Source organism: Chiloscyllium plagiosum, unplaced genomic scaffold (genome assembly GCF_037043375.1).
Source record: "Chiloscyllium plagiosum isolate Xiang-an unplaced genomic scaffold, Cpla_swu_hap1 HiC_scaffold_6, whole genome shotgun sequence".
Taxonomy (NCBI): Eukaryota; Metazoa; Chordata; class Chondrichthyes; order Orectolobiformes; family Hemiscylliidae; genus Chiloscyllium; species Chiloscyllium plagiosum.
The window spans coordinates 14,728,003-14,753,062 of NW_028270144.1; the positions used below are offsets into that span (position 1 = coordinate 14,728,003).

At 43.6% G+C, this 25,060-nt stretch overlaps 1 long non-coding RNA gene across 1 annotated transcript; it reads left to right on the plus strand.

Moving 5' to 3' along the window:
* Positions 1-851: 851 nt before the first annotated feature.
* On the plus strand, positions 852-20,500 carry LOC148149712 (uncharacterized). The gene is made up of 3 exons (XR_015757391.1): positions 852-9,158; positions 9,258-9,444; positions 14,960-20,500. It is a non-coding gene; the product is annotated as an uncharacterized LOC148149712 (long non-coding RNA).
* The last annotated feature ends 4,560 nt before the right edge of the window (positions 20,501-25,060 follow it).

Genomic DNA, 25,060 nt, shown 5'->3' on the forward strand with positions numbered 1-25,060 from the left:
TTTGTTTTAGACTTTTGGGTGATTTTTGAGTGAGCATGAGTGATATTTTTTACTGGTCAGCCCCAAACCACACTTTTCTCATAGCCCCCATTATTTCTATTAAGTGATGTTTCCCTGGAATGCAATTATGGCGTTACAAGAGAACTACCTGTACTGGACAGTAACTGTTCCAATGTAGTAACATCCATAAACACACCCTTAGCAAATTTACCGAACTTATCTCTGCGTACCTTGACATCGTCTTGTTCCCCTTAGTCCAGGAACTCCCCACCTACGTTCAGGACACCACCCACACCCTCCACCTCCTCCATGACTTTCATTTCCCCAGCCCCTAATACCTTATCTTCACCATGGACATCTAGTCCATGTACACATCTATCCGCCATGACGAAGGCCTCCAAGCCTTCCATTTCTTCCTCTCACATCGACCAACTTGTACTCATCCCACTGATATTCTCATTCGACTGGCTGAACTGGTCCTTACACTCAACAACTTTTCCTTCCAATCCTCCCACTTCCTGCAGGCCAAAGGGGTGGCCATGGGCATGGGCCCAGCTATGCCTGCCCCTTCGTCGTTTACGTGGAACAGTAAATCTTCCGCAGCTACACCAGCATAATTCCCCACCTTTTCCTCCGCTACATAGATGACTGTATCAGCGCCACATCATGCTCCCATGTGGGGGCTGAACAATTCATCAACTTCCCTAACACCTTCCACTCTGACCTCAAGTTCACCTGGAGCATATCAGACACCTCCCTCCCCTTCCTGAACATCTCCATTTCCGGCGACCAACTGAACACAGATATCTACTACAAACCCACTGACTCTCACAGCTACCTGGACTACCCTGAATCCTGTAAAAATGCTATCCCGTATGCCCAATTCCTCCACCTCCACCGCATCTGCTCCCAGGAGGACCAATTCCACCATAGAACAAGGTCTCCTTCTCCAGAGACTATAATTTCCCCTCCCACATGATCGACAATATCCTCCAGTACTATTTCCCACACCTCCTCCCTTGAACCCCACCCCTCCAACCACAAGGACAAAACTTCCTAGTCCTCACCTTCCACCGCGCCAATCTCCGGATACACCACCTCTACCATTTCTGTCACCTCCAAACAGAGCCCATCACCAGAGATATATTTCCCTCCCCATCCTTATGTGAGTTTCAGAGAGACCATTCTCCCTGCGACTCCCTTGTCAGGTCGATGCCCCCCACCAACCCACCATCCCCTCCTGGCACCTTCTCTGCCATTGCAAGAAGTGCAAAATCTGTGCCCACACCTCCCGCCCCCCCCCCCCCCCTTACCTCCAACCAAGGCCCCAAAGAATCCTTCCACATCCAACAGATATTTGCCTGTACTCCCACACACACCCATCTATAGGGTCCATTGCAGCCGATGCGGTCACATCTACATTGCGCAGACAGGACGCCAACTTACAGATCATTTCAGAGAACATCTCTGGGACACCCTCACCAACCAACCCCACCGCCCTGTAGCTGAACACTTTAACTCCCAAACCCATTTCGCCAAGGACATATAGGTCCTGGGCCTCCTCCATCGCCACTCCCTAACCACCTGACACCTGGAGGAAGAATGCCTCATCTTCCATCTTGGGACCCTTCAACCACATAGGATCAACGTGGATTTCACCAGTTTCCCCATTTCCCCTTCAACCACCTTATCCCAGTCCAACCTCCCAACTCAGCACCCCCCTCTTGAACGGTCCTACCTGTCCATCCTCCTTCTCACCTATCTGCTCCATAATCCTCTCCGACCTATGACTTTCACCCCCACCTTCATCTATCTATTGGCATTCTCAGCTATCTTTCCCCAGCCCCACTCCTCTCTCATTTATCTCTGAGCTCCCTTGGCCCACAAGCCTCATTCCTGATGAAGGGTTTATGCCCAAAACGTCAACTCTCCTGCTCCTTGGATGCTGCCTGACCAGCTGTGCTTTTCCAGCACCACACTCTTCCATCCTTGCAAAGTCAAATTCAGTAAATTGATTGTCTCACGTGAAATTCTCCAGTTCAGGAGGAAAATCACAAAGAGAAAACTCTGGGCAAGAGATTAATAGGAATAGATGTACCGCAGCTTCCACCCAGCTTCAAGACTCCAGCCTCTGCTACTGAAAAACTAAAATTAAAAATCCTAGTTCTGTGGGAGCCTGACTCCACCCACTCAAATACTGCTTATACTGTTCCAACTTTTAAAAAGAAATTCTGGCCTCACAGACTCTTTATTGGCTCTGAGTAGTCTGATTAGCACCTCTGCTGCAACCTTTCTTCTTAAAATAAACAGGACAGACTCTACCTCTTAAAGCCCTAGTATTGTCACACCTCACTCCGTTAAAAAATAAACCATCAATATACAATAATGGCTTCATTTTTATAAACCTTTAATCTTATGCAAAATCTTATGGGAAAAATGGACCGAAATGTTTGTATACATTAGATTTGATTCCAAGTATGCAAACATTTCAGTCCATTTTTCCCATCACTGAGCGCTTCCGTGTTCCTTCATCAGTCACGATAATGTGTTGGAATACCCTCAACTTACAGCGTGTGTCACTTTCAAGTTGAATGGCTGTAATAATAAGTTCCATTTAAACAGTTTGGAAGTTTTATCCTTATATTTTTTTCAAAAAACCTTAAGCTGTTATGATCAGTACATACAATTGACTCAGACACATTCCTGAAGACACATGCCCAAAATGTCGATTCTCCTGCTCCTTGGATGCTGCCTGACCTGCTGCACTTTTCCAGCAACACATTTTCAGCTCTGATCTCCAGCATCTGTAGTCCTCACTTTCTCTCAGACACATTACTGGCAAGATAAATGTTGAAATATTGCAATGCCAACACCAAGGTCAAGATCTCCATCTCAATCATCAAATATTTCTGTTGATGTTGATTCCATTTTCTGGAAAAATACTCAGTAGGTTTTACTGTCTTCTCGTCGTCGTCTTCCAAAATACAGCACTGACACCCACATCACTTCAATCAATAGCTGCCTTGAATGGCTAATAACATGTGGCTAACACTGGGGCAGTGGTTAACACAGCTTTCAGGTTGTCAGATGCCAACTGACATTTCTCTGTTGACTGAAATTTTCTGTACTTCTTCAACAAGTCAGTCAGTGGAATGATCACACACATAAAATTTGGGAAAAGCTTCCAATAAAAATCACATAGTACCAGGAAATGTAGTACTTCCTTCTTCTTCAATTGTATGGGAAACTCTGCAATAACCTTTGTTATAACATACCAGGGGGCCATCTTTCCATGTCCAATGATCTGGTCCAGGAACATGATTTGGACTTTTGCAAACTGACTCTTCACCAGGTTTATAATCAAGCCTACCTCGCGAAGTCGACAAACAGCTCCAATGGAAGAAACATTTGAAGCATCTGTGCATGACTAAAAATCACCAAATTGCCAAAGAATTGGGTAATTCTGAAATGGCATTATTGGTTGATCTTTGAAATATACCTGACACATTCTTCATTCCAAATTGCATAAATTTATGTCACAAAAGCTCTTCAGATAAAGATGCCTGCCAGCATCCTCTGAATAAGTGAAACTTTGAAATATAAGTTGCTTGTCCCACCTCAATACAGTCTTCCAAATATGGAATAGGATATGAATCAGATTTTGTAGCTGCATTGATTTTGTGATAGTCCAAACATAATCATTGAGTACCATCTGATTTTGGCGCCATTACTCACTTTGATTATAATATCTTTGAGTATACGTTCAATCTCTTTTTGAACCTGTGCCAACTTCCGAGGGTTAAGTCTATAAGGATGTTGGTTAATTGGAATATTTCTTATGTTTACATCATGCCTAATTAGAATAATGCTTCCTAGCTAATTCCCATATCTCCTCATATGATTGCAATAACTCTTCTAGGTCATGTCAATTTTTCTCTTGAAGGGATCTCAATAATGTATCCCAACTGCTGAGAACTTCCTCATTATCCAATTTAATTTGAGGGGTGTCCAATTCAGAATCATCTGAATTTGGTTACTTCCTCATGTTCTAACCAGTACCACATTCGCCTTTCGCTTTGCTTCCCTATCAAAATAATTTTTGAGAATAGTCACATGACACACTCTGAGAATCCTGCGTACCTGGCATTCTTATCAAATAGTTCATCTCATCCAATTTCCTTTGATTTAATAAGGCCCATTAAACCTTGTCTTTAACAGTTCACCTACCACTGGAAGTAAGTCTAATCCTTTATCTCCATAGCAAAGTTACAATGATTTGATTTATCTGCTTCCTATTTCATCACGTACTGTGCACCTTTCAAATGCTGTCTAGTCAACTTGCCTGCTCGAGTTAATCTTTCCCTAAAATTTGACATGTCTAGATATGTGGAGTTTAACTTCGGACAAAACAATTTCTCAATTAATTTCAGTAGTCCTCTCACCTCATGCTGAAACACTAATGCAAATGAACTTAATTTGGTAGATTCATTAAGTGCATCTCCAATTGCAGGAAATACAAATGGAATTCCTTCATCCCAATCCTCTGGACATCCTTGCCTATAAGCCCAGTACATGGTCTTTCAAGTTTGATGCCAGAGTTCCAATTCTCACTCTGATTCTGGATAGTATGCAGTGTATTTGAATTGTTTTATTTCTAAGCTATCCATAACTTCCTTGAATTTAAAATTTGACCCTTGATCTGATTGTTTCTCTGTGGGTAGTCTGCATTTCGTAAAACATTTGAGGAACTGTTCTATCCTTTAATCATCATTAATGGAATGGTCTCTGTAAATCTAGTAGATATACTAATGTTTAGCACTGCTGCCTCACAGCGCCAGAGACCCGGGTTCAATTCCTGAATCGGGCAACTGTCTGTGTGGAGATTGCACATTCTCCTCGTGTCTGTGTGGGTTCCCTCCCACAGTCCAAAGATGTGCAGGTTAGGTGAATTAGCCATGGTAAATTGCCCATAGTGTTAGGTGAAGGGGTAAATGTAGGCGAATGGGTCTGGGGGAGTTGCTGTTCGAAGGGTCGGTGTGGACTTGTTAGGCCGGAGAGCCTGTTTCCACACTGTAAGTAATCTAATCTAATCTAAAACTGAATCATACTTGTTGCTTTATGTAGGAGTCCTGTGCAATCAATTAAGCCTCTTGTAAAAGTTTCCCCAAGAGCAGGAATGAATATTAAGGCTGCTGGTTTTATCACTCCCTGAGGTTTTCCAATTACCTGATATGTATGACATGTCCACCAAAATCCAAGCGCCTCCTTTTACAGCTCAGCCCAATAAAAATGTTTTTGTATTTTGGCTTGAGTTTTCCTTACTCCCAAATGACTCTTAATTCATGAGCTGTCTGCATCGCCTACTTTCTATAACTCACTAGTAATACAACTTGATGAACTTCTGCCCATTTCCCATCTGGTTGAATATATGATGGTCTCCATTTCCGCATCAAGATGTGTTTTTTTAAGGTATAACATTTCGGGATACACTCTGCTCTTCCATGAGATTTTTCATTAGATTAGATTCCTTAGAGTGTGGAAACAGGCCCTTCAGCCCAACCAGTCCACACCAACCCTCCGAAGAGTTACCCACCCAGACCCATTTCCCCTCTGACTAATGTACCTATGGGCAATTTAGCATGGCTAATTCACCTGATCTGCACATCTTTGGACTGTGGGAGGAAACCGGAGTACCCAGAGGAAACCCACACAGACACGGGGAGAATGTGCAAACTCCACACACAGTCGGCCGAGGCTGGAATCAAACCCGGGACCCTGGCGTTGTGAGGCAGCAGTGCTAACCACTGAGCCACCGTGCCGCTTTTGCATTCGGTGGACCTCTCAATTATCTAGAATATTTGATGCTGGCACACTCCTCGTCCCATAAGTGCTGTATTTAAAAGCATAATTAGTCTGACCAAATGTTGATGGGGAGGGATTGTTCAATGAGTTTTTTTTCATCATATTTATCTGTTCAGATAATTAAGTGAACATTATAGAATCAGACTGATACTTTAACTTCACAAATCTCTAGCTATCTTTGAATCAGCTATAGATTTCATCAAGTGCACTTCCTACCTGAGCTTCAGATGGCAGCAGGATGAACACTAAATCTGTAGCATGGCAATGAGAAAATACATTTATTTAGTAATAAGTCATAGCTATGACTCACTACACATTTACAGTAGAGATAAGTTTAACTATTTCACTTTGCAAAGTAGGAAAGAGTTGTCATGGCTGTTGTCCTAAGCTGTAATAAGCACAAATCAAATACAGGCTTGCTCAATATTAGTCTTTGTATAACCCATTTTGTTACTTCAGGAAGTGAAATTTTGAACTCCTTCAAAATAATCATCTCTCTTGGAACACCATGTGTTTGATCAATTTTCAGTGCCATAATCCACCTATCAAAATTGCTTTGTTTGATCCTTTCAAACTCAATGCACATTTAGATTCCTAAAACATTGTAGACTTCTGTACTGTACAAGAAAATTTTCTGATTCAATATGTGGATGTATCTACTAGAGAAGGTGCAAAACTTGACTTCCTCTTGGGAAATAAGGCAGAGCAAATCACTGAGGTGTCAGTCGGGGAGCAATTTGGGGCCAGCAACCATAATTCTATTAGTTTTAAAATAGTGAGGGAAAAGGATAGACCAGATCTAAGTGTTGAAGTTCTAAATTGAAGGAAGGCTAATTTTAATGGTTTTAGGCAAGAACTTTCAAAAGCTGATTGGGGGCAGATGTTTGCAAGTAAAGGTACGGCTGGAAAATGGCAGCCTTCAGAAATGAGATAACAAGAGTCCAGAGACAGTATATTCCCGTTCAGGTGAAAGGGAAGGCTGATAAGTGAAGGGAATGCTGGATGACTAAAGAAATTGAGGAGTTGGTTAAGAAAAAGAAGGAAGCATATGTCAAGTATAGACAGGATAGATCGAGCGAATCCTTAGAAGAGTAAAAAGGCAGTAGGAGTATACTTAAGAGAGAAATCAGGAAGGCAAAGAGGGGACATGAGATAGCCATGGCAAATAGAGTTAACGTGAATCCAAAGGGTCTTTACAAATACACTAAGGACAAAAGGGAGAGAATAGGGAGAGAATAGTGCACCTCAAAGATCAGCAATGTGGCCTTTGTGTGGAGCCACAGGAGATGGGGAGATACTAAACGAGTATTTTGCATCAGTGTTTGCTGTGGAAAAGGACATGGAATATATAGACTGTAGGAAAATAGATGGTGATACCTTGAAAAATGTCCATATTACAGAGAAGGAAGTGCTGGATGATGAAACGCATAAAAGTGGATAAATCCGCAGGACCTGATCAGGTGTACCCTAGAACTCTGTGGGAAGCTAGGGAAGTGATTGTTGGGCCCCTTGCTGAGATATTTGTATCATTGATGGTCACAGGTGAGGTGCCAGAAGACTGTAGGTTGGCTAACGTGGTGCCACTGTTTAAGAAGGGTTGTAAGGTCAAGCCAGGGAACTATAGACCAGTGAGCCTGATGTCGGTGGTGGGCAAGTTGTTGGAGGGAATCCTGAGGGACAGGATGTACATGTATTTGGAAAGGCAAGGACTGATTAGGGATAGTCAACATGGCTTTGTACGTGGGAAATCATGTCTCACAAACTTGATTGAGTTTTTTGAAGAAGTATCAAAGAGGATTGGTGAAGGCAGAACGATAGATGGTGATCTATATGGACTTCGGTAAGGCATTCGGCAAGATTCCCCATTGGAGACTGGTGAGCCAGGTTAGATCTCACGGAATACAGGGAGAACTAGCCATTTGGATACAGAGCTGGCTCAAAAGTAGGAGACAGAGGGTGGTAGTGAAGGGTAGTTTTTCAGACTGGAGGCCTGTGACTAGTGGAGTGCCACGAGGATCAGTGCAGGGACCACTAGTTTTCATCATTTGTATAAATGATTTGGATGTGATCATAAAAGGTATAGTTAGTAAGTTTGCAGATGACACCAAAATTGGAGGTGTAGTGGATAGCGAAGAAGGTTACCTCAGGTTACAACGGGATTTTGATTAGATGGGCCAATGGGCTGAGGAGTTTAATTTAGATAAACGTGAAGTGCTGCATTTTGGAAAAGCAAATCTTAGCAGGATTTATACACTTAATGATAAGGTCCTGGGGTGTGTTGCTGAACAAAGAGACCTTGGAGTGCAGGTTCATAGCTCCTTTAAAGTGGAGTCACAGGTAGATAGGATAGTGAAGAAAATGTTTTGTACGCTTCCCTTTATTGGTCAGAGTATTGAGTACAGGAGTTCGGAGGTCATGTTGTGGCTGTATAAGACATTGATTAGGTCACTGTTGGAATATCGTGTGCAAATCTGGTCTCCTTCCTATTGCAAGGATATTGTGAAACCTGAAAGAGTTCAGAAAAACTTTACAAGGATGCTGCCAGGGTTGGAGGATTTAAGCTATAGGGGGAGTTTGAATAGGCTGGGGCTGTTTTCCCTGGAGCATCAGGGGCTGAGGGGTGACCTTATAGAATCATGAGGGGCATGGATAGGATAAATAGACAAAGTCTCTTCCCTGGGGTCAGGGAGTCCAGAACTAGAGGGTATAGGCTTAGGATGAGAGGGAAAAGATATAAAAGAGACCTAAGGGGCAAATTTTGCATGCAGAGGGTGATACATGTATGGAATGAGCTGCCAGAGGAAGTGGTGGAGGCTAGTATGATTACAACATTTAAAAGGCTTCTGGATGTGTATATGAATAGGAAGGGTTTAGAGAGATATGGGCTGGGTGCTGGCAGGTGGGACTAGATAGCAATTTCTGTTTTTAGGTGAAAATGGGTTGGCTATGCTGAAAGTAGCATGTCATGACAGGGTCTGGCGTGTTGGGGTGGGTAAAGGACATGGAAGAAGGTATTCAGGACCTCAAATCACTAACCTTGATATTGATCCTGAAGGCTGTAGAGTTCCCAAATGGACAATGAGATGCTGTTCTTTCAGCTTTACTGAACCTCGCTGGAGCACTGCAGCAGGCCCAAGACAGAGATGTTGGCAGAGAATATGTTAGTCCTGAAGAAGGGTTATACCTGAAACGTTGACTACTCCACCTCCTGGTGCTGCTGGCTTGCTGTGTTCTTCCAGCCTCCTGCTGGTCTACCTTGGATTCCAGCATCTGCAGTTTATTTTGCCTCTAACCAGGTGTGTTGAAGTGGCAGGCAACAGGAAGCTCAGGGTCATTTTTGCAGAGAGAAGATGGATGTTCAATAAAGTGGTCACTCATTCTACATTCTGTCTCAGTGGTGTACAGGAGACCGTGAGGACTGCAGATGCTGGAGATCAGAGCTGAAAAATATGTTGCTGGAAAAGCACAGCAGGTCAGGCAGCATCCAAGGAGCAGGAGAATCGATGTTTCGGGCATAAGCCCTTCTTCAGAAGACCACACTGTGAGCAGCAAATACAGTAGACTAGATTAAATGAAATGCAGGTAAATTGCTGCTTTACTTGGAAAATGCATCTGGGGCTTTGGATAGTGAGGAGGGAGGAAGTAACTGGTACATACTACACCTTCTGCAATTTCATGGGAAGGCGCTGTGGGAGTGTGGGTAGATGTTGACAGTGAAAGAAAAGTGAACCAGGCTGTCCATAGGGAATGGTCCCTGTGGAATGTTGACAAGGAAGGAGACGGGAATATGTCTACCACCTCCAGCTGGCTGCCACAACTGTACACATACCAGTCAAGACATGGGCTGTTTTCAGCACAGCCAAACTATTTTCACCTACCTATGGCTCCCATTATCAGCTTTTCCTTCTCCCCGGCAGACTATCATTCATTTCTTTGTCTCCCTAACTATCCTTCCCTTTCTCTCTTGAGTTCCATCACTACCTTTCCACTCACTCCATCCCACCCCATCCTTGTCCAAACCCCTGTCTTCAACATTGAACCACCTTTGCTTGGATGCTATCAATTCTGAAGAAGGGTCACTGGACTCAAAACTCATTGAATAGTGCACCTTCTAAACATCTTTTAAGATGCCACAAAACAGATTTAGAAATATTGAACAGATTTCAGTCTGTACTTTTCACATAGGCCCAGTCTTCAGGGTCAAAATGCAAATTGTTGGATATGATTTCAGAATTGCAAAAATATTTCAGCAGATGGGATGGTCTCCATAGTTTATCTTCCAGAAGTTTCTTTCAAATGTAACTGCAACATTCCATGAGGTTTTCAGAGAAACTGCAGGTATAGTCCCTGTAAAGCCTGGTTGATTACGTCAGTTCGATAGATGGCAATCTGCCAGGGAGGAAGAGTAGCTGATAATGAGGACCATAAGTAGGTGAAAGTGGATTGGCTGTGCTGAATGCAGCCCCCTTCATGATGAAGGGTTTATTCCTGAAACGTCGATTCTCCTGCACCTTGGATGCTGTCTGACCTGCTGTGCTTTTCCAGCACTGCACTCTCGACTCTGATCTCCAGCAGCTGCAGTCCTCACTTTCTCCCCCTGAATGCAGCCCATTCAAGACTGGCATGTGTCTGGCAGAAATAGTTTTTTCTGTCCCTGAAATATCTAATAAGTTTGAATCCACGTCCAACCAGGATCATTCAAAGTTGTCGTCGTGTCCATTTGAATGATCTGACAGCCTTGAGTAGATTAAATGCCACTAGTCCTTCTTACTGTTGAAAGACTACTGATAAGTTACTGATACAATATGGGAAAGAATGAGCACATAAAATCTATGGAAGATTAGCTCAATCTTTATAAACCATTCAACAGGTTTATTAAATTGCACTTAATAGCCATTTACATTGCATCTGGGGTACATTACAGTTTCTGGTACATCCTCATGCTTCACGAACAGTGAGGAGACATTACTGCTACTGAAACATATGGAACACACAAATCACAACTGGAAGGCGAGTTATCTCCTCTCAGGAACAATCCTTTATATCCAGATTGGTGCAGCTTATCTCATGATATCAGCTAATCATTTCAGATACTAACTGTCTGATACATCATGGTGTAATTCTGTCTGCTTAGAGAATCTGCCAAGTTGAAGCATCTGCAGTATTTAAATAATTAAAAAATTTCAACAGGACAAGCTCTCATGATACAAAAACAGAAAACGCTGGAGAAATTCAAAAGGTCTGGCAGCACCTAGTCATAGAGTCATAGAGATGTACAGCATGGAAACAGACCCTTCGGTCCAACCCATCCATGCTAAGTAGATATCCCAATCCAATCTAGTCCCACCTGCCAGCACCCAGCCCATATCCCTCCAAACCCTTCCTATTCATATACCCATCCAAATGCCTTTTAAATGTTGCAATTGCACCAGCCTCCACCACTTCCTCTGGCAGCTCATTCCATACTCGTACCACCCTCTGTGTGAAAAAGTTACCCCTGAGGTCTCTTTTATATCTTTCCCCTCTCACCCTAAACCCATACCCTCTAGTTCTGGACTCCCCGAACCCAGGGAAAAGACTTCGTGTATTTATCCTATCCATGCTTCTCATGATTTTGTAAACCTCTATAAGGTCACCCCTCAGCCTCCCCGACTCCAGGGAAAACAGCCCCAGCCTGTTCAGCCTTTCCCTATCGCCTCTCCCTAAATCCTCCAACTCTGGTAAAATCCTTGTAAATCTTTTCTGAACCCTCTCAAGTTTCACAACATTTTTCCGATAGGAAGACCAGAATTGCACGCAATATTCCAACAGTGGCCTAACCAATGTCCTGTACAGCTGCAACATGACCTCCCAACTCCTGTACTCAATACTTTGAACGAGAGAAAAACAGAGATTAATGTTTTGAATCCAGTAACTTTTCCAATTGATATAGTTTCCCAAAGTTTTGTGCCCTGTAATCATGAAGATCAAAATAACTCCACAGAGGTTGGTATTCGGTCACCAAGTAAACCCTTTATTTATACGTGGAGAGACCTTGATACTGATCCAGCTTGCTCAGAGCCTGCTCTTCAAGTGAACAGGATATCTGATACTCCTGTTTATATCCGTCAGCCAAGGCTCCCTGATTGGACCAGATTAACAGACCTTAGTTGAGAGGTGAAATTTAATTTCACAGTTGTATTTACTTGAAGAAATTTTGCATGGTGTAAAGATGCTGTGAATTTAAAGTCACTGATAATATACAAGATGATTCAAGATTTAAGCTTACCTGCATTGCTAAAGTTCAGCTCTGAGTCTGAAGTGTGTAGCAGTGAAGCAAACCACAGTACAGCAAAAAACACAATGGAAATCTCCTGCGTATCTAAACTTTGAACAAACCAACACATACGACCATTAGAACTAAAGATATTCTGAGCAATATTAAAATGATCTGATATAGATATTGTAAACCAACTGACTAATGTGTTGCTGCCTGGATTGGATAAATTTGAATTAAATGACCTACCCACGTGTCCACAAGAAAACAGTTATCAGTTATCAATCACACTCTTAGATTGTTGATATTGTTACTTCCTTTGAAGCAACATATAATCACTGAGTAGCATTCAAAACTCTACCAACAAACTCTGTGTATCTAATGTATCATCTGTTTCTTTCACTTTGCAAAGAGGGTGCTGTTTTATTTGCACATAATTGTATGTAAGGGTGGAGTCCTTCATGGTTTCCGTAAATGAAAAGGAAATGGACAAGCCACTGTTCAGTTCTCGGAAATTTTAAAAGGTGTCAAGCAATCCAATAGCAAGTGTTGGTCATGTTTTTTGCATACACTTGCCTATCATGAATGCTTGTTAATCATTCATAAAGGTGACTGCTTGTCAGAATTGTTCTGAGTGAGAAAGATTCTAAATATCTTTCCTAAATTCCTGACAGTGAGCCCTGAAGGTTCGATTCAAGTACTGGGAGCAGAGGGTGCAGTACCAATCAGAGTGGACAGCTGGATCTGGTAGGGTGGTAGGTCTAGGTTTATGGGTGGATAGGCAATGTCTCAAGGATGTGGGTTGCAGAAAATCAGGGCACAAATGGAATTGCAAAGGAGAAGAGTCAGAGTCAATGGGAACATGGGCATGTCAGTGGGTGTGGCCTAGGGAAGGACAGCAAGAATAACTACATAGGGTCCATGGTGATGAGTGGAGAGGGGGTTATGGAGAGAAACTTTGCTTTTTATTTATTCGTGGGATGTGGGTATCATTGGCTGGCCAGCATTTACTGAGCATCACTAGATGCCATTGAGAAGTTTGTGGTGAGCTGCTTTCTTGAGTTGCTGCAGTTCATGTGATGTAGGTTGACCCACAATGGATGGAATTCCAGGATTCTGATCCAGCAGCAGTAAAGGAATGGTGATATATTTCCAAGTCAGGATGGTGAGTGGCTTGGAGAGGAATCTGCAGGTGCTAGTGTTCTCACATATCTGCTACCCATGTCCCATGTCCTTTTAGATGGCAATAATTATGGGTTTCCAAAGTGCTGTCTAAGAATCTTTGGGGAATTTCTTGTAGACTGTATGCACTACTGCTATTGAGTGTCAGTGTGGAGAGAGTTGATGCTTGTGGATGTGGGGCCACCTAAGTGGGCTGCTTTGTCCTGGATGGTGTCAAGCTTCTTAAGTATTGTTGGAGTTGCACCCATCTAGGCAAGGGGGGAGTATTCCATCACACTCCAGGCTTGTCCCTTGTAAATGGTGATAGGCTTTGGTGACTCAGGAGGTGAGCTACTCGCCACAGCATTCCTAGCCTCTGACTTGCTCTTGTAGCCACTGTATTTATGTGGCGAATCCAATTGAGTTTTTGGTCAATGGTAATGGTATATTCAATGGTAATGAGTATAAGAGCTGGCAAGTCATGTTAAAGTTGTAAAAGACATTGGTTCGGCCGCATTTAAAATACTGTGTACAGTTCTGGTTGCAACATTACCAAAAGGTTGTGGACGCTTTGGAGAGGGTGCAGAGAAGGTTTACGAGGATGTTGCCTGGTATGGAAGGTGCTAGCTATGAAGAGAGGTTGAGTAGGTTAGGTTTATTTTCACTAGAAAAAAGGAGATTGAGGGGGGACCTGATTGAGGTTTACAAAATCATGATGGGTATAGACAGGGTGGATAGGGTGAAGGATTCAATAACAAGAGGTCAAGGTGAGAGGTGGAAAGTTTAAAGGGCATACACTCGGCAAGTACTTCACACAGAGGGTGGTGGGTGTCTGGAACGCATTGTCAGCAGACGTGGTAGAGGCAGGCGCGGTAGATTCATTTAAGATAGGTCTGGACAGATGCATGAGTAGGTGGGGAGCAGAGGGATACAAATGCTGAAGAATTGACCGACAGGTTTAGACACTACATTTGGATTGGCTCAGGCTTGGAGGGTCGAAGGGCCTGTTCCTGGGCTGTAAATTCTCTTTGTTCTTTACCCAGATCTAGTTGCGTTAGAACATGGACTGCTTCAGTATCTGAAGTGTTGTAAAGGTGCTGAAGATTATGCAATCATTGGTGAACATCCCCACTTCTGATTTTATATTGGAGGGCAGGTCATTGATGAAGCAGCTGAAGATTTGTTCGGCTTAGCACCTTACCCTGGGGAATTCCTGCAGAGATATCCTGGAGCTGAAATGACTGACCTCCAACAACCACATACTTGTTTCCATGTATGACTCCAATCAGCAGAGAGTTTGCCCCTGATACGAATTGATTTCAGTTTTGCTAGAGCTACTTGATGCCACACTTGGTCGGATGCAGCCTTGAAGTCAAGGGCTTTCTCTCTCATCTCAACTCTGGAATTCAACACTTTTGTCCATGTCTGAACCAAGGTGGTGAACGATGATGAGGAAAATTGTTGGGTGACAGGGAGGGATTGGAAGATGTTGGAACCACATACAAACATCATATGTAACAATGTTCAAGTTGCAAGCTGGTTATGACATTTGTAAAAATTACCCAGCAGTCAAAGTGTCTGGGAGGATTTAATGGTTTTGTTTTGGGCTAACTAAAGGGATAGCTTATCCTAACAACTGTGTCAACAATGTATTGTTTTTAAATATATTTTTGATTGTAGACAATTGGGGAAAGGACTGTTTACAACACTAAGGATTGTTCAAAGATTTCAGCCCCCCTCAAGCCTCTGAGAGATGCCGAGAGACTAGGCTGAGAGTCACCATGCCATTGAGAGACCAGTCCTGGGAACCATTTCAAGCTACTGGAGACCAGGCTGAGAGAAGCAATGCTGTCGAGAGACCAGGCTGGGAACCGCCAGGAGTTGACAAGAGACTAGGTTAAGAGCCACCACACCACCGAGAGAGCAAACCGGGACCCACCAGGAGTGAACAAGAGACCAGACTGAGAACCACCACACCACCGAGAGACCAGACCGGGACCCAGCACGAGCAGGATCCAATTAAGGCTTGCAGCTGTAATATATTGGATGCTGCTTGGTAATTTATGTTGTCTGAGACACAAACAGAGGGAGAAGGGCAGTGATAAAGGCTAGCAACAATGTCCTGTAGATGCACCTATTTCTCGGGTCAATGCTAAGGGCTGACAAGGGGTAAAGAGGCATATGCATGATGCCAATGACAAAATCTTTCATAGTTCTTTAAATGTGATGGAAGGGCTCAGTAGAGTCTGAGGGAGGATGCACAGATATAACTTTTATTACTTTTATACATATGCAGTGTCTTCATAAACATTGAGCTATGACTGAGAATTCTACTCATTTGTGACCCTCCAGAATATTCTTCAATACATTGTGCAGGAGCAGAAGGCCAGGGAAGACAGCTGCTTGGTACAAAGATTAGCATGAGCTTAAAGATTCAGGTTTGTAGGGAAGCTGAAAATAAATGCTAACTAGAAGGATCACTGCAGCGTGTTCACAATTCAGTCCAAGCCTGTATATGGTGATGGTAAGAACTCTTGAACCACAATGGTAATCTCCCTCCATCTGGACCAGGTGACTCCATTTCAAATCCCAAGTGCTCCAACAGTGAATAATAACATTTCTGAAGATATTGATGATAAAATATATCTATGGTGATGGGTAGAAAATAATCATGCCCTGCTATTGGAATTGATGCAGCAGATTCCCAAGACAGAAGCAGCAACAGCCTGAGACAGCAGTGGCAGTGGAAGGACAACCTTCTGGTGCTGGTATCTAGGATCCTCGATGGCACCACACATTAGCATGAAACCAGATAAGCTGCAGGATCTGCAGCTCCTTGCAGATGAATTAGAGGTAATGCACAAGGGGCATTCAAATGTCCTGGAAATTGTTTACTCACATCTGTCGGCCGCTGAATGAAGGCCTGCAACTACAAGGTCTATGAGCCAATTCCTATCCCAATGCCTTTTTGGATACCCAATGGCATTGAAGGTGACAATAGTCCTAAACATCTTACTCCTTCCAGAGCTCTTGAATGGACCCTGTGTGGGATTTTCCAGGCAGCTACGATCAAAGTACATTCAGAAATTGACAGATCACCACCAGAAAGTCCCATGATTTTGTGTAATTGCAGATGCATCTCAAGAGTCAGCTGGCCAGAACATTGATTATGCTGCAATCCCAGGATTCCCACAGGCACAAGAACTATTGGCTGCACATATGTGACCCTGATAGCTCTCTCTAGCAGGAGCCAGCTACCTTCATTAACAGGGAACGTATTCATTCTATGAATGTGGAGTTGGCCTGCAATCACAGAAAAAAGGTCATTCAGATTTGTTCCTACTTCCCAGGGTGCTGCCATAATACCTGCATCCTGACCTAATCAGAAGTGCTACCAGTGTTTTATCCACCTCAATGAATACAGACCTAGTTTAATGGAGACGGGGGTGTGGCAGAAGATCTAGCTGAAGACACTCATTTGGAACCTGCAAAATGCCACTGAAGAGAGGTACAGTTCCACCCCAAGCTCAGGAAGGCTCACAGTACAGTGGATGAAGAGTCCACTAAAGATGAGCTTCTGCAATTTTACCACTCAGGTGAGGCACTTCAATATTCACAACAGAGACTGTCCAGGATCATTGTGCTCTGGGGCACCCTACAAAATGTCACTTTCTAAAGGGAGGATCTATTTGCAGAGATGAGAATGGAGGAACCAATTGTCTCCTTAGATAAAAAGTAGGAAGATGATGCTTATACTGATGATATAGGATTGATGTTGCAGAAGAGGGATGGTATAAAAAGGCAGATCCTTGAACATCTTAATGTCACCAAATTCCAGGCCAAGTAACATTGATCTCAGCGTTCCACAATTTGGCTTTGAATGCTATGATGAATATAAAGATGGACCTCTCTCATGCATGGAAATTGTTGTTCCTTTTCATTTATGTAACTTTCTAGCTGTCCACATCAAAATTTGTCTTTTCATGTTAAGTTTGATGGCACAGTGATCCTCTGCAAGCACTAATCTACAATGAAGTATGCTCACCCTGCATGGAAAGTTATGTTCAGCCAACACTGTGCCCTCAGAGACAATGACAGCAATAGATTACCTGTTTAAGTAATAGGCCACAACCGAACGTAACTAGATTCCTTCCAACATCCTTTATAAGGTTGGAACTAAAATAACAGGGCCCACTGCAGAAGTGTTGCGAAGAACTCCAGAGGTCCTTCACACAACCTCCCTGGTTGCAGTGTCTCTTCTGATCCTAGTCCTTGCTAAAGTTATGATAGAGTAAATGGACCCCAAGGCTTTAGGAATGTAATTGGCTCTTTTAGCCCCCTGGTCCCTGAAATTGTGACCAAATGGTTGGCACCCAAATTGATACATTAATCAACCTCAATTTTCTGAATGAGGTGGTGCCATCTTCCCATATCATTGTTAGGTACCTGTCTGATATTGTACCTGCATAAGCTCATGGACCTACTGGCCATCCATAATCAAATAACAGAAGTGTATGAAAACTAAGAAAACAGGTAGATTTTCTCAGAGCCTCTCTCTCAGTTTGCTTTTGTTATGGTTGTGGTAACATCATTTACACACATGATTCAGTTTCCTTGATCATAGAAATATAGAAAATAGGAGCAAGAGTAGCCCATTCGATCCTTCGAGTCTTCTTCACTATTCATTATAATCATAGCTGATTCTCCAACTCAATAGCCTGTTCCTGCTTTTCTCCCATACCCTGTGATCCCTTTATGCAAAAATTCTTTATCCAACTCCTTGAGATCATCCAGAGGTTTGGCCTTGACTGCGCTCTGTGTCGAAGACTACAAAGGCCCATCATTCTCTGGGTTAAGAAATTTCTGTTTATGTCAATCCTAAATGATTTACTCTGCATCATAAGACTGTGACCTCTGGTTCTGGACTTTCCATAAGACCATAAGACATAGGAGTGGAAGTAAGGCCATTCGGCCCATCGAGTCCACTCCGCCATTTAATCATGGCATTTCAACTCCACTTACCAGCATTCTCCCCGTAGCCCTTAATTCCTTGTGACATCAAGAATTTATCAATCTCTGCCTTGAAGCTATTTAGTATCCTGGCCTCCACTGCACTCCGCAGCAATGAATTCCACAGGCCCACCACTCTCTGGCTGAAGAAATGTCTCCGCATTTCGGTTCTGAATTTACCCCCTCTAATTCTAAGGCTGTGCCCACGGGTCCTAGTCTCCTCGCCCACGGGTCCTAGTCTCCTCGCCTAACGGAAACAATTTCCTAGCGTCCACCCTTTCCAAGCCATGTATTATCTTGTAAGTTTCTATTAGATCTTCCCTTATCCTTCTAAACGCCAATGAATACAATCCCAGGATCCTCAGCCATTCCTCATATGTTAGACCTGCCATTCCAGGGATCATCCGTGTGAATCTCCGCTGGACACGCTCCAGTGCCAGTATGTCCCTCCTGAGGTGTGGGGCCCAAAACTGGACACAGTACTTCAAATGGGGCCTAACCAGAGCTTTATAAAGGCTTAGTAGCACATCGCTGCTTTTATATTCCAACCCTCTTGAGATGAATGACAACATTGCATTCGCTTTCTTAATCACGGATTCAACCTGCATGTTTACCTTTAGAGAATCCTCGACTAGCACTCCCAGATCCCTTTGTACTTTGGCTTTATGAATTTTCTCACCGTTTAGAAAATAGTCCATGCTTGTATTCTTTTTTCCAAAGTGCAAGACCTCACATTTGCTCACGTTGAATTTCATCAGCCATTTCCTGGACCACTCTCCCAAACTGTCTAGATCCTTCTGCAGCCTCCCCACTTCCTCAGTACTACCTGCCTGTCCACCTAACTTCCTGTCATTATGAACATCCTTCCTGCATCTACCCTGTCTAGACCTGCTAAAACTTTATAGGTTTCTTCAAGATTATCCCCTCATTCTACTGAACACCACCAAACATTATCCTAACTGAGTCCCACCATCCCAGGAATCAGGTGGTAAACCTTCTGCTGAACTCCCACCATACCAAAAACATCCTACCTCATCAGATAAGGAGATCAAAAGATCAAAACCATGCCGGTATGGTCTCAGGCAGTGAGAATTGCAACAAGACATCATTGTTCCTGTATTTGATTCCTAAGTAGTACAATATTTGCTTTCTTTACTGCCTGCAGCACCTGCATGTTTTCCTTCAGTCGAGAGTGTGGTGCTGGAAAAACACAGCAGGTCAGACAGCATTCGAGGAGCAGGATTAGATTAGATTCCGTACAGTGTGGAAACAGGCCCTTCGACCTAACCAGTCCACATCGACCCTTGAAGAGTAACCTACCAAGACCCATTTCCCTCTGACAAATGCATCTAGCACTATGGGCAATTTAGCATCGCCAATTCACCTGAACTGCACATCTTTGGACTATGGGAGGAAACCAAAGCACCAGGAGGAAACCCGCAAACTCAGGGAGAATGTGCAAACTCCACACAGTCACCCAAGGGTAGAATCAAACCTGGGACCCTGGTGCTGTGAGGCAACAGTGCTAACCATTGAGCTACCGTACTCTGAGAGTTGACATTTTAGGCAAAATCAGTTTTCTTCAGTATCTGATACCCAGATATCATTGTACATTCCCTTCTCCCAATATATAGCCATTCAGATAGTAATCTGCCTTCCTGTTTTTGCTTCCAAAGTAGATAATGTCACATTTGTCTACATTTTCCACCTGCCACTCATTCCTGAAGCATCTCTGCATTGTCCACACACCTCATTGTTACAGCAGCACCAAAATAATTAGCTGCATTCTGTTTGACAGAGCGAAGGGACAGAAAATGAAACATTATCATGCATGTTCAAAATTACAAGAAACTTAGAACTGTGTATAAATATAGCTGTAAGACTGAACAAAATCACATATTTATCACATGATAGTTTCCTCTACTATGATGTTTATTTACAGATTCTGTTGTAATTATTCAGACTAAAGCTTTTTTTTTGCTATTTATCAGGTCTAATCGATGATTAAAGTGAACAATTTGAATTTATAGTACTAATAGAATGCTTGAATGCAGTTGTTCTTCTTTTGAACACCAATTTGGACTGAAAGTCACTTTTGTAATTCATCACAAAATAAATATTGCAATTCCCAGTATATCATGAGTTGAACTGATGTCAGTAAATGTTTAAAATAAGGTACAATTAGTTTCCAACTCCCGGACACTTTTATAGAGATATAGAGTTGCACAGTACATAGACTCAGAGTCATAGTCATGTATAGCACGGAAACAGTCCCTTCAGTCCAACTTGTCCATGCTGACCAGATATCCCAAACTTATTTGGTCCCATTCCCAGCATCCAGCCTATATCCTTCCAAATCCTTCCTATTCATTTACCCATGCAGATGCCTTTTAAATGTTGCAATTGTACCAGTCTCCACTTCCTCTAGCAGCTCATTCCATACATGCATCACCGCCTGCATGAAAAAATTGCCCCTTAAGTCCGTTTTGTATCTTTCCCCTCTCACCCTAAATCAATACTCTGACCAATAAAGGAAAGCATACCAAATTCCTTCTCTTCTCCTCTCCCATCTCCTCACCCCAACTTTCTAGTTTAGCACCCTGTTGACTACCCTATTTATTCTTTCCGTTAGAACATCGGTCCCAACTCAGTTCAGGTGAACACCATCCCAACAGTACAGAACCTTTCTGTTCCAATACTAATACCATTGCCTGCAAATCCCCCTGTCATAGTGAGATAGGGAGACCTTTGCTTTGCATGCTCCTGCCAGGTCACTTTTGACATGGGGACAAACAGCCATTTCCTCTGTCAACTGGGGATTGGTTTAGTTCAGATGGCTGGACAGTTGGTTTACAAAGCAGTGTGATGCTAACAGCCGTAGGTTCAATTCCCATCACTGGTTTGAGGTTACCATGAAGGACTATCCTTTTCAACCTCTTCCCTCACCTGAGGTCTGGTGGTCCTCAGGTTAAATCACCACCAGTTGCTTCTCTCTAATAACACAGAGTAGCTCCTATGATCTGGTAAGACTATGGTAACACAATACAAGCTGCATCTTATTTTCACTCATTTCTTCACACTCACTGACATTGCACTTACTTGGAGACTGTTCGCATCTGTAGATTGCATGGCCATTTTAGTCAGCGGGCCAGAAGGGTTAGTTATTGGAGAGAATGAGGTAGGTGACGAGAGAAGGTGCAAAACTTGACGTACTCTTGGGAAATAAAGCAGGGCAGGGGATTGAGATGTCTCCCCAGGGCCCTAACATTAATTGTTGAAACTTTATTGCTGGAACAGCACAGCAGGTCAGGCAGCATCCAGGGAACAGGAGATTCGACGTTTCGGGCACAGGCCCTTCTTCAGGAATGAGCAGAGAGTGTTCAGCAGGAGAAGATAAAAGGTAGGGAGGAGGGACTTGGAGGAGGGGCGTTGGAAATGTGATAGGTGGAAAGAGGTCAAGGTGAGGGTGATAGGTCGGAGTAGGATGGAGGCGGAGAGGTCAAGAAGAAGACTGCAGGTCAGGAAGGCGGTGCCGGGCTGGAGGGATTCGGCTGAGACAAGGTGGGGGGAGGGGGGATGAAGAAACTGGTGAAGTCCAAGTTCATCCCCTGTGGTTGGAGGGTTCCCAGTCGGAAGATAAGACGCTCCTCCTCCGACCGTCGCGTTGTTGTGGTTTGGCGGTGGATGAGTCCAATGACCTGCATATCCTCGGTGGAGTGGGAGGGGGAGTTGAAATGCTGTGCTACAGGATGGTTGGGTTGGTTTGTCCGGGTGGCCCAGTGGTGCTCTCTGAATCGCTCCGCAAGTAGGCGGCCTGTCTCCCCAATATAGAGGAGGCCACACCGGCTGCAGCGGATGCAGTAGATGATGTGGGTGGAGGTGCAGGTGAATCTGTGGCGGATAGGCCGCCTACTTGCGGAGCGATTCAGAGAGCACCACTGGGCCACCCGGACGAACCAACCCAACCATCCTGTAGCACAGCATTTCAACTCCCCCTCCCACTCCACCGAGGATATGCAGGTCATTGGACTCATCCACCGCCAAACCACAACAACGCGACGGTCGGAGGAGGAGCGTCTTATCTTCCGACTGGGAACCCTCCAACCACAGGGGATGAACTTGGACTTCACCAGTTTCTTCATCCCCCCTCCCCCCACCTTGTCTCAGCCAAATCCCTCCAGCCCGGCACCGCCTTCCTGACCTGCAGTCTTCTTCTTGACCTCTCCGCCTCCATCCTACTCCGACCTATCACCCTCACCTTGACTTCTTTCCACCTATCACATTTCCAACGCCCCTCCTCCAAGTCCCTCCTCCCTACCTTTTATCTTCTCCTGCTGAACACTCTCTGCTCATTCCTGAAGAAGGGCCTGTGCCCGAAACGTCGAATCTCCTGTTCCCTGGATGCTGCCTGACCTGCTGTGCTGTTCCAGCAATAAAGTTTCAACTTTGATCTCCAGCATCTGCAGACCTCACTTTCTCCCCTAACATTAATTGTGTAAATCCTGGCCTGGTTTGCCTTCCCAAAATGCAACACTTCACATCTATCAAAATTAAACTTAATTTTTCATTCCTCAGCCCATTAGCCCATCTGATAAAGGTCACATTATACTCTGAGATAATCTTTTTCACTGTGCACTACACCATCCATTTTGCTGTTATCTGCAAACTTGCTAACCATACCCCTATATTCTCATCCAAATCATTGACATAAGTGATGTCAAGCAGTGCACCAGCACTGACCTTTGCAGCATATCACTGGTCACAGACCTCCACTCCAAAAACAGCCCTCTATCACCACCCTTTATTCTCCTACCTTAAAGTCAATTTTGTATCCAATTGACCAGCTCCCCTGGATTCAATGTGATCCAATCCTACTAACCAGTCAACTACACGAAACCTTGTCAAGCACCTTGCTCAAATCTATATGGACAACATCTACTGCTCCACCGTAATCAATCTTCTTTGTCACCTCAAGTTAGTGAGACACGATTTCTCATGCACAAACCCACGCTGAATGTTCCTAATCAGTCTTTGCCTTTCCAAATGCATGTAAATCCTGTCCCTCAGAATCTCCTCCAACAACTTTCTTACCACTGATGTCAGGCTCATCAGCTAATAATTCCCTGGCTTTCCTTAACATCTTTCTGCAGCACAGGGTCCTGCTGATCTTGCTGGAGTCACGCAGATTCCAGAAGGTGAGTGTAGGCCCCAGCAGCGTCATATGGGGCCACACCTAGGTCACGCAGGCCCCACCATGTTCGATTGTGCCTCATCACAGTATGTGAGCAGGCCCATAGTGTTGGCAGGAAACAAGAGAGTTGCATGAGCTCATGGTGTGATCAGGTCTTATCAGGATCCAGTAGGCAGTAGCAGAGTTGAGAAGGTTCCAGCAATGTCAGCTTGTTGTGGTTCAGTGACTGGGCCACTGTCAATCAGAGCGGCCTGCCAAGAGCCAGCACAGCCCATTAGAGTCAGTGATTTCTGCGGAACAAGATCTCAGCTATTCATCCACATTAATGCTATTGTTCTACACCATCTCTATATCCCTTCACATCAATGGAAATCTGTCAATCTTTACTTTAAACCTATTCAGTGCCTAAGCCTCCACAGTCCCTTTTATGTAAAAACAGTAACATTATAAAATTTAAATTAAACAATAAACTAAAGTAAGTTCAGAAATTTCTTTTCAGTTATCATTTTGCAAACGTTACAAGCTCCACAAAGACATAATAATTGCCCAGATAATCTGTTGAAATTACTTAAGGAATAAATGCTCATTTAGAGACTGGGAGAACTTCTTGCTCTTTGATTGGCACCATAGTATCTATTCTGTCAATATAAACTGTCAGACACAGAATAAGTTTTCAACTTATCTGAAAGTAGAAATCACACAATATCAGGTTATAGTCCAACTGGTTTGTTTGTCCAGTTAAACCTGTTGGTCTATAACCTGGTGTTGTGTGATTTTTAACTTTGTCCACCCTAGTCCAACACCGGCACATCTGGAAGTAGTAAGCTCTGGCAATCTGGACTCCCACAGAACTCTGTTGAAGTGTTGAACTGAATTATGGGCAGAATTCCCTCAGTCCTTGAGTGACATGGACAATGAAAGAAATTTGAGGAACTATCTGATTCTCTATGGTGAGACAAAAGTGCGATTCACTAGTTAATATTTCAGTGGTGAGCTCTGAATCACAGTAATAAGCAGTGACTACCTTATTTCCGCACACTTGCATCTGATTTTCAGCTAATCTCACCTCAATTATACATAGCTCGTGATTCTCCCATGCATTGCAGAAGACCTAGATGGCTCTAATTCCCAAATATAAAACAAAAGAGGTTACCTGGCAAATTCAGCTTGCTGATTGTTTCTTGAGGTTCCACCTTATGGTCCATACACTAAAATCCCATTGCGTGCTCCATGGAAGCCTTCACACTTCATCCAGGGAAGTTCGTATTAGCTAAACAGCAACCTCACTACACCAACATGGTCGACAGGAGTAATACATAACTCACTTCAACATTTCAAACTACAATTTGGAACTCAATGATATCTTATATTTGATTGTCACTGAGGCATGGTTGAGAGAGTGGCAGGATTGGCAAATCAATATCCCAGAATATGGGGTCTTCAGACAAAACGGGAAGGAAAAGAGGCAAGTGCTATGAAGATCTGGGTGTACTATACACCTTTAAGAGAGTAAAAGCAAGCAGTGATAGCATCAAGTGTTCTCAATAAGACACAATGTAACATCTGCTCCAGCTACTGGG